This window comes from Capra hircus, chromosome 9 (genome assembly GCF_001704415.2).
Source record: "Capra hircus breed San Clemente chromosome 9, ASM170441v1, whole genome shotgun sequence".
NCBI classification, from domain to species: domain Eukaryota; kingdom Metazoa; phylum Chordata; class Mammalia; order Artiodactyla; family Bovidae; genus Capra; species Capra hircus.
The window spans coordinates 29,339,417-29,350,938 of NC_030816.1; the positions used below are offsets into that span (position 1 = coordinate 29,339,417).

General features: G+C 38.9%; 1 non-coding gene across 1 annotated transcript; it reads left to right on the forward strand.

Annotated features, from left to right (window-relative positions):
• TRNAL-CAA lies at window positions 10,133-10,214 on the forward strand. Its single transcript has one exon. It is a non-coding gene; the product is annotated as a tRNA-Leu (tRNA).

Consider the following 11,522-nt stretch of genomic DNA (forward strand, 5'->3'; position numbering starts at 1 on the left):
ATAAAAAAGATATTATTTGTGATAATTTAGTAATCATGCAACTTCAAGTGTTAGGTTTTAATTTTAAGGATCATTTCTACATTGTACTCCTTTTCTTTGGATTAGCCAGCTATTTTATGAGGGCCATCTTGTGTTCCTCTTGTAGAAAATCCAGTATATCAGTGTTTCTTTCAATTCATAATGAATGGTACAATTAAGATTTAATTAGAAGCACACTAGTACAGGAATTGAAAGCTACTCTGAACCTGTAAATGAAACGTTACACTTTTAAATTGCTCACATGTTGCAACCCAGCCTCTCTAAAAAGCTGCCATATGTAAACTTAATTTGAGATGGAGATTTTTAAAATAACATGATTGCTTGTTACACTGAACCTCTTCCTTGTCATGTGCTCACCAAAAAAGCTCATTTTATCTAAAGAAAGACTCACAGATGCTTCAAGGAAGAAAAGGGGAATTTTCACTACATTTGTTTTAAAAAGAATATCCTGTACAAGCATTTAAGGGTGAGAAGACCTTACACTCAATAATGCATGTCCTACCTACTTCTCCTTGCTTTTTGTAGCTTTACAAAGCACATTTGGGAAGTGATTTGTCCATCACATATGAATCAATTTTCAATAAATATGTAGTTTATATTTATTTTTTGTAGCTTTATATTTAAAACAATGCTTAAAAAAAAACTGTTTCCTGTTAAAATTTGTGTCTTCAATACTGCTTCTAATCCCATCAACTTCTTTTCAAACTTAGATGTATCATTTCTAAGACTGAAATAGAGGGTATATTTAAAGATGATATTACAATTATGGGTTTTCCATCTGAATTAAGATTAATTACTATTCTGAAGGGTAGAGTGGAACAGCAACTTAGGGTAGAAGTTTGAACCTTGATGAGGTGAGAGATGAATTCAAAGCCGCTGAAAGTGACCTACTGACATGTCTTGGCTTTAGGAAGAGGAATAGCTTTGTTCCAAAGTAGATTTTAGGCAATTATACTAGAGCCAGACATCCTGGAAAGTGAAGTCAAGTGGGCCTTAGAAAGCATCACTACAAACAAAGCTAGTGGAGGTGATGGAATTCCAGTTGAGCTATTTCAAATCCTGAAAGATGATGCTGTGAAAGTGCTGCACTCAATATGCCAGCAAATTTGGAAAACTCAGCAGTGGCTACAGGACTGGAAAAGGTCAGTTTTCATTCCAATCTCAAAGAAAGGCAATGCCAAAGAATGCTCAAACTACCGCACAATTGCACTCATCTCACACACTAGTAAAGTAATGCTCAAAATTCTCCAAGCCAAGCTTCAGCAATATGTGAACTGTGAACTTCCAGATGTTCAAGCTGGTTTTAGAAAAGGCAGAGGAACCAGAGAGCGAATTGCCAACATCCACTGGATCATGGAAAAAGCAAGAGAGTTCCAGAAAAACATCTATTTCTGCTTTATTGACTATGCCAAAGCCTTTGACTATGTGGATCACAATAAACTGGAAAATTCTTCAAGAGATGGGAATACCAGACCACCTAACCTGCCTCTTGAGAAACCTATATGCAGGTGAGGAAGCAACAGTTAGAACTGGACATGGAACAACAGACTGGTTCCAAATAGGAAAAGGAGTACATCAAGACTGTATATTGTCACCCTGCTTATTTAACTTATATGCAGAGTACATCATAAGAAATGCTGGGATGGAAGAAGCACAAGCTGGAATCAAGACTGCCAGGAGAAATATCAATAACCTCAGATATGCAGATGATACCACCCTAATGGCAGAAAGTGAAGAGGAACTAAAAAGCCTCGTGATGAAAGTGAAAGAGGAGAGTGAAAAAGTTGGCTTAAAGCTCAACATTCAGAAAACAAAGATCATGGCATCTGGTCCCATCACTTCATAGGAAATAGATGGGGAAACAGTGGAAACAGGGTCAGACTTTATTTTTTTGGGCTCCAAAATCACTGCAGATGGTGACTGCAACCATGAAATTAAAAGACGCTTACTCCTTGGAAGAAAAGTTATGACCAACCTAGATAGCATATTCAAAAGCAGAGACATTACTTTGCCAACAAAGGTCCATCTAGTCCAGGCTATGGTTTTTCCAATAGTCATGTATGGATGTGAAAGTCGGACTGTGAAGAAAGCTGAATGCCAAAGAATTGATGCTTTTGAACTGTGGTGTTGGAGATGACTCTAGAGAGTCTCTTGGACTGCAAGGAGATCCAACCAGTTCACTCTAAAGGAGATCAGTCCTGGGTGTTCTTTGGAAGGAATGATACTAAAGCTGAAACTCCAATACTTTGGCCACCTCATGCGAAGAGTTCACTCATTGGAAAAGACTGTGATGCTTGGAGGAACTGGGGCAGGAGGAGAAGGGGACGACAGAGGATGAGATGGCTGGATGGCATCACCAACTCGATGGACATAAGTCTGGGTGCACTCCGGGAGTTGGTGATGGACAGGGAGGCCTGGCGTGCTGCAATTCATGAGGTCACAAAGAGTCGGACACAACTGAGCGACTGAACTGAACTGAATGTACAACTGCCTAGGGCTTAAAGGGTTTCTGACAACTTGGACTATAAATAGAGAGTTAATATCTTAGAAATTCTTCTTGTCCATTTTGTCCTTACATATGGATCCAGAGGGCCTAATCATAGATAAAGCAGAGAAATAACCAGGTGCTTACTGTTATTATGGAGATGAAGACTTGCTGAAAATCCTAAACATCAAGGTCTTGTCCTTCACGGGATGACCTAAAATCCATGTTGTAAAGGCAGATCATTTCTGGAAACTACTATCACCCACAGGTCTCTGTCATGAAGGTATTATATTCACCTAATCAATATATTTTGTAATAATGGGGTAGATGATATTTTAATATATTTCAAGAGGAAAGTAAAAGGATTTCTAAGAGATCATTATTTTGGAGAGCTGGCTAATTATCTCATGTTTATAGCTCTCCAGGAAAGATGACTTTAGTAATCTTGAGCTTTAAATTTCTCTTTCAACAGTCTTTAGAATATAAATAGAATGTTGTTGTTTAGTCACTCAGTTGTGTCCAACTCTTTTGCAGCCTCTTGGACTGTAGCCTGCCAGGCTCCTCTGTCCATGGGATTTGCAGGCAATAATACTAGAGAAGGCTGCCATTTCCTTCTCCAGGGGATTTTCCCAACTCAGGGATTGAACCAGAGCCTCCTGCTTTGACAGGCAAATGCTTTACCATTGAGCCACCAGGGAAGCCCCCTATAAACAGAATGTGTGTGTGTTGGTCACTCAGTTGTGTCTGACTCTTTGCAACCCCATGGACTGAGCCCGCCAGGCTCCTCTGTCCATGAAATTCCCCAGGTAAGAATCCTGGAGTGGGCTGCCATTTCCTTCTCCAGAGGGTCTTCCCGAACCAGGGATTGAACCCGGGTCTCCTGCACTGCAGGCAGATGCTTTACTGTCTGAGCTACTAGGGAAGCCCATATAAATAGAATAATAGCAGCCATATAAACATGTATTAAAATCACATCTCTCCAATTATCATAGTGCCTGAAGTGACCATAATGGACAAGCAGTGACTCAACTGTTTTTATCCTATAAACTGGTGGGTTTCAGCCTGAGATCCCTGGACATCTAGGAGTCCATAAGGGAAGAACTGAAGATCCACAAGCTTTTTGCAGTAGTTCATAAAGTTGAAAGGAAATCATATACTTACCTGACTCAAATTTCTGGGACTTCCCTGATAGTCCATGGGAAGTGACCCAGAATTTATTTAACCAATCACTGTATGTGTATATATCAATATGGATGTCGGTATCTGTGCATTAAAACAGAGCTTCAGATCAGCACTGTAAAACAGACTTGCTGCCCTGACTTGATACAATTCCATTATAAAACAGAGAAATTTGATTTTTTTTTCTACCCCACTGGGTCTTCATTGTGGTGTGCAGGCTTCTGTAGTTGTGGCATTCGGGCTCAGTAATTGTGGTGCATGGGCTTAGTTGCCCCTGGCATGTAGAATATTAGTTCCCTTGCCAGCGATCAAACTCACGTCACCTGCATTGGAAACGGATTCTTTACCACCGGACCATTAGTGACTTCCTTTCAACTGTATGAAATACTGCAAAAAGCTTATGGACCTTCAATTCTTCCCTTATGGACTCCTAGATGTCCAGGGATCTTAGACTGGAACCCACTGGTTTACAGGATAAAAACAGTTGAGTCACTGCTTGTACATTATGGTCATTTCAGGCTCTATGACAATTGAGTTGAACCTCTGCAAAGCTCACCTGGATAATTAACATACATTTGAATTTGAAGATGGCTCAAAATCCAGGAACATATTTGCTACAGTTAATTAAATCTCTTTGTATAAGAATTGTTCAAATAGTGATCTATATATTTTTAAAAAATATACTTATGATAAATATTAAAGTGATCCCCAAATGCCTAATTGCCTCAAAATTCCTTTTATCTAACCTATCTTAATTCTATCCACTTCCTTTTCCACAGCATGGACTCCAGTAGGCTACTGTTTAAGATCAGTTTTCCATGAGGGAGGGCCTTGCAGTAGATACCTGTTAAGTCTGTCATCCAGCCTCCCTTCTCTGCAGACTTTTAGGGAAGTTGATCTCATCTACATGGTAACAGGATAGCCTCCAGGCAGCCATGGGTATGAATTATGACCCCCAGTTTTTGTCCTGGCTGTAAGTTTGGGCTGAACAGATTCATCCTTAGAAAACCTCAAATTGGGTGTAAAAGATCTGGTCTTTGTCTAGGTTGAAATCTTTAATACATGAGATATAAAAACTGGAGTTTGTTCAGCCATTTTTTCTACCATGAACACTGCGATAAACAGACATAAAGCAGAACAAAGACAGTGTCTGGTGCACAGTTTCAGTTCCATCCTGAGACATGGCCTTGGTTTCATCCTTATATTTTCTACTTTTTCCTTAAGTTGATTGAGTTGGTTTTTGTTTGTTGAAATCAAGAGATCCAACAGACAGGTTGTCTTGATGGAAGCCTACTGGCAAGTCCCACGTCACATTATTGCCTCTGTCATATCAGCCAGTAGTTATTCTCAAATGCACAGAGAATCTCTGTCTCTGAAGACCTAGGAATACAATCTAGGTATTCAGGAAAGTAAAAATGAGATCTTAGTTCACATGTGACAAGTCCAAGATTGACTGATTGATTGATTGATTGATTTGCTGTAAAACCAAGTAACTGTTTTAAATAATTGTTATACTCTTTAAAATGTTAGCAGACTAACAAAAGGGAACAGATAGGCCACTCTCTCCTTCATGGTACTCAGAAAAAATGGGACAGCTTTTCTTGGTGGATAATTTCTTTCTCTAATTTTTGGGAGAAAAAAAAAAAATGACCTAGTCCCTAGTTTTATTATTCAAATACAGAAAGCATAGCTCTCTGTTCTTCAAACAAAGTTGAGGTGGACACAGCTGGAAATAACTGAATAATTAAAATATCAATCAGAACAGGGGAGATTAAATGACTTTACTTCAATAGAGCAATTGGGCAGAATTAGAATTGGAAGGAAAATAAAACAGTTTACAAAAGTGGGAAAGCAAACCATTTAACATTGGCCAGGTCTTCAAGTAACGGATAATAACAAGTGGTACTAGCTCCAAATGAGGCCATAGGTAAACTGAACAACATCCACTTCTCTGACGCACATATTCATACTTTTACCTTGTTTGTAACATTTGCTTCCTCCTGCTTCTATTGTCATGTACATGGTGAATATGACTTAACTTACAAAGAATATTTTAATTTTTTATATTTAAAAAGGCATATTGTATAGAAATACATCTTATTGATTTCTCTAGCAATCTACTTATCCCAGGAAACTTAATGGATAGTAAACAATGAATAATAAAACATGCTTTGAAACTGTTAAGAGATGCATAAAATCTATAGTGTATGGTTATTAATAAGAACTGAATAATTAATAAGATTTTTTAAATGCTACAATCACCTTTCTATTTATAATTAAGGTATCTATATTAGTTAGGATTCTCCAAAGAAATGGAACCAATAGGAGATACAATATAGATATGTAGATACAGATATACATGGGGAGGGAGGGGTAATTATTATGAGGAATTACCTCACATGATTTTGGAGGCTGAGAGTTTCTAAGATCTGCAGTGGGCAAGCTGGAGATCTAGAACTGATATATAGGTACAGTCTGAGTCTGAAGGCCTAAGAACCAGGAGAGCCAATGGTATAAGTTCCAGTCTAAAAGCTGGCAGACTCAAGACCCAAAAAATGCTAATGTTTCAGTTCAAGTCCAAAGACAGGGAAAAAAGTTGATGTCTTAGCTCAAAGCAGTCAGGTAGGAGGAGTTCCCTCTTACTCAACCTTTTTATTCTATTTAGGTCTCTGCTTGATTGGATAAGGTTACCCACATTAGGCAGAGCAATCTGCTTTACTCAGGGTACTCATTCAAATGTTGGCTTACCTCAAAACATCCTCACAGACCACCCTGAATAATTTGACTAAATGCTGAACACCCAATGGCCCAGTTAAGCTGACACATAAAATTAACCATCACAAATCCACCCCTTGTAAACTTGGCACCCATGTGCCTCTCCTTAAAACAAGTTTAATATCTAAATAAAGACAATAATGTCATAATTCTACCTATGATGATACAACTATCCTGTATATGGACAGAAACATACTAACCACATCTGCAGAAGAGAAGGTAATATCCTGGAATGGTGTTTATTCTGTTCTTTGATATCACATAACTTTAACTGTATGATGTAAAATTTTAAATTCTATGATATAAAACCAAATATTTTATATGATAAAGGAATAAGACAGGGAAGAAAACAAAGATATTTAAGATACATAAACACATACTCATAACAAAATACGGAAGAATACTCATGACAATTACATCCTCATTTCTATAACTAGCTTTTTGATCATAGCTGGTATTTATAACTGCCTACTTTCACTGCCAATTCTGTATTCCTTTTGTCTTCAGCAAGCACTTCAGCTGATTATGGTTTTTTACCTGGTGGAGTGACCCAAATCTTTATTCCTAAAGGGTCTGGGGTATTAGTAGTCCTGAATGGATTGGGTTGTTGTAGTTTTCCACTGGCCTTAATCACAGGGTATGGTGATACTAAGGGACCTCCTGTATTTCAGACATACTCTTCCTTACCTTCATGTGAAGCAATAGTGCAGTTTTCCCCTGGTAGTCAGGATCAATCACCCCAGTCAACACAGAAATTTCCTTCTGTGCTTACTGATTAAGATGCATGAGGAGCTCAATTTGGCCAGGCGGCAGCCTTAACTTCCAGTTAAATGGAATCACTGTGTTGTCGCCTGTTGTGTCGCCTGGTGGAAACATTCCACTTTTTGGAACTAACACCTCTAGGCTAGCAAAGCATAGAGTTTCATGGACAGGAAGGAAAAATTTTGCTAGTAAGTCACTAGTGCACAGGTTTAGTAGCCCCGTAGCATGTGGAATCTTCCCAGACCAGGGATCTACCTGTCTTTTGCATTTGCAGGCAGACTGTTTACCACTGAATCCCAGGGAAGTCCCCCCACCCCTCTTTTTTAAAGACACATAAAGACATAGAGAACAGGAGGGAAGAAAACAAAGTAAGAATATTGGAAGCTGTAAAGCAGATGGACTAATGATAACTCACAGCAGAACCAGGAAAACTGAATCCTAAGCCTGCAGTAGGGGAAGAAAAGCAAGAAAATTACATTTTAGAATTCTTAAACAATCCAGGAAATGGGGGACCTCAGGTACCTCTGAAAATGTAGGTGGAGGAGCTAAAAAGATGATGATTACCTGAAAGTTTGTTTACAATGCTGTTGTTGTTCAGTTGCTAAGTTGTGTCCAACTCTTTGTGACCCCATGGACTATATGTAGTACACCAGGCTCCTCTGTCCTTCACTATCTGCCAAAGTTTGCTCAAATTCATGTCCACTGAGTCAGTGATGTTATCTAATTATCTCATCCTCTGCTGCCCCTTTCTCTTTTTGCCTTCCATCTTTCCTAGGATCAAGGTCTTTTCCAATAAGTCAGCTCTTTGCATCAGGTGGCCAAAGGATTGGAGCGTCACTTCAGCATCAATCTTTCCAATGAATATTCAGGGTTGATTTCCTTTAGGATTGACTGGTTTGATCCTCCTGCTATCCAAGGGACTCTTTAGAGTCTTCTCTAGTACAGAATTTGAAAGCATCAATTCTTTGGTGCTCAGTCTTCGTTATTCTAACACTCACCTCTGGACATGACTACTGGAAAAACCACAGCTTTGACTATTTGGACCTTTGTCAGCAAAGCGATGTCCCTGCTTTTTAAGACACTGTCTAGATTTGTTATGGTTTTCCTTCCAAGGAGCGAGTCTTTTTTTAAAATTTCATGGCTGCAGTCACTGGTCCGCAGTGATCTTGGAGCCCAGGAAAATAAAATCTGTCATTGTTTCCACTTTTCCCTCATCTATTTTCTATTAAGTGATGGGGCCAGATGCCATGAACTTAGTTTTCTGACCTTTGAGTTTCAAGCCAGCTTTTTCACTCTCCTCTCTCACCTTTATCAAGAGGCTCTTTAATTCCTCTTCACTTTCCACGATTAGAGTGGTACGATTTGCATATCTGAGGTTGTTGATATTTCTCCTGGCAGTCTTGATTCCAGCTTGGGATTCATCCAGCCTAGCATTTCACATGATATACTCTGCATAGAAGTTAAATAAGCAGGATGACAATATACAGCCTTGATGTACTCCTTTCCCAATTTTGAACCAATCTATTGTTCCATATCTGGTTTTAACTGTTGCTTCTTGACCTGCATATAAGTTTCTCAGGAGACAGGTAAGGTGGTCTGGTATTTCCATCTCTTCAAGAATTTTCCACAGTTTGTTGTTATCCACACAGTCAAAGGTTTTAGCATTGCCAATGAAGCAGAAATAGATGTTTTTCTGGAACTCCCTTGCTTTCTCCATGATCCAAAATAGGTTGGCAATTTGATCTCTGGTTCTTCTGCCTCTTTAAAATCCAGCTTGAATGTCTGGAAGTTTTTGGTTCACATACTGCTAAAGCTTAGCTTGAAGGGTTTTGAGCATAACCCTGCTAGCATGTGAAATGAGTGCAAATGTACGGTAGTCTGAACATTCTTGGGCACTGCCTTTTTTGGGAATGAAATAAAAACTAACCGTTTCCAGTCCTGTGGCCACAGCTGAGTTTTCCAAATTTGCTGACATATTGAGTGCAGGACTCTAACAGCATCATCTTTTAGAATTTTAAATAGCTCAGCTGGAATTCCATCACCTCTACTAGCTTTGTTTATAGTAATGCTTCCTAAGGCCCACTTGACCTCACACTCCAGTTGTCTGGCTCTAGCTGAGTGACCACATCATCGTGACTATCCCAGTCATTACAATCTTTTTTGTATAGTTCTGTATATTCTTGCCACCTCTTCTTAATCTCCTCTGCTTCTGCTAGGTCCTTACTTATGAGACTTTATTGTGCACCTCCTTGCATGAAATGTTCCCTTGATATCTCCAGTTTTCTTGAAGAGATCTCTAGTCTTTCCTGTTATATTGTTTTCCTCTATTTCTTTGAACTGTTCATTTAAGAAAGGCTTCTCTTCTTGCTAGTCTCTGGAACTTTGCATTCAGTTGGGATACCTTTCCCTTTCTCCCTTGCCTTTCTCTTCTCTTTCCACCCTCCCTACAACTCTGTCTCGCCCTGATTTCAGCAGAATACCCCTGAAGTTCTGATCTCTGGAAAAAGTGAAACAGAGGGAGGCACAAGAAACACAAGCATACTTGAGGGAAGGAGCATTTTGCTAAAAATAGGGTAATTAAATAAAGGTTTACTAACAGAATGACAATCTTTTTCCACTGTTGGGATCTCAGAATGCTGGCAGCCAGATAGCATATTGGCAGAGTCTTTTTGAATAGTATGATATGCCCAAGGGAAAAGATCTAAAATGTTTATGTTTTAGGTTCTTTGTTTTGGGTGACCATTTGCACATTCGTTTAGTAGCATTCCTGGTCTCTACACACTAGATACCAGCAGCATTTCTACCACTGTTGTGACAACCAAAAATGTCCCTAGACATTGCCAGTTTCCCCAGTAGAGGAGGATAAACTGCCCTAAGCTGATAACCATTGGAGCTGTGATGACTGAGTGGTTAAGATGTTGGATTCAAAACCCAATGGGGTCTCCCCATGCAGGTTCAAATCCTGCTCACAGCATCTCTGTTCATATAGTGATAGTCACAGATACACAGCCCTGTCCATGAACTTTCATTTAGCTTTGTAGTGCCTTTCTCTTACATATAAGCAGAGAGAGCCAGAGAGAGCCAGAAATCCAAAGAAAAATGAAGAAACTAGCAGCTTGGAGGAAACAGGCTACAAGAAAGAATAAAACTTTAAAAAGTGCATATAGCATCTACAAAAAAAGAACTACTGGAAATTAAAAATGTAGTAGCATAAATTAAAAACTTAGTAGAAGCACTGGGAAACAAAGTTAATGAAATCTCTGGAAATAGGGTAAAAAGACACAGAAATTAAAAAATAGGAGAGGACATAGAAGATAAGAAAATGTAAGTAAAAGCCTAAGAGGACTATATTAGGAAGCAGCTTAAGTTGCTATAATAGAGAGACTCCAAAATTTAGTGGCTTAAATAGCAGTTTATTTCTCTGTAGCCTAGGGTAGGTAAATGGCTCTGCTTTATGAGTCAGGGGGCTCTGTCATACTAAACATGTTGCATCCATATCTATCCCTGTATCCAGGGCTGCTGTTTCAGTTGTTAACATTCTCTAACTAGCAGGAAGGAGGTCAACGAAAGTCACAAATTAAAGATATAACTTGTAATGTACATGTATCACTTTGTTCACATCTAGTTATGAGATAGGCTGGGGGAATGTAGTTCTGCCTCTGCAGTCAAAACTCAGGAGAGAGTTATTAAAAGGAAGAAGAGAATGGATATTGAAGAAGTTGAGCAATTTCCATGATAAGGTCTAACATCCAAACAAAAGGACATCCAAAGAGACAGAACCAAAGAAAACAGCAGGGAGGAAATCAGCAAATAAATATGTATTAAAGTGACCAGGTTTTGCTGGGATAACAAACAATCCTTAAGTCTTAGTAGCTTATAAAAACAAAGGTTTATTTCTTGTTTAAGTTGCATGTCCATCACAAGTCAGTCAGCTAGGGTTTCTGTTCCATGCTTTCTTACTTAGACAAACAGAATTTTCCATCATTTAGGAAAGTGTTAGTCATTGTGATGGCAGGTGGATGGGGCCCCTGGTAAATCATATACTCATCTCTAAAGCTTCCACTTTATATTCTTGCTTTCACTTTACTGGCTAAATTAAGTCAAATAGCTAACCTAACTTCAGGTCAGGGCAAACTTCAAGGGCACAGCAAAGTTCAATCTTATGTGCACAGGGAAAAAACTGAAAATATTTAGTGAAAGATATTAACGAATACCACAGCTCACATAAATAACTGGCTGACTCTCCTTGCAGGCAAAACACGTTCATTCCCCCCACAAGGGA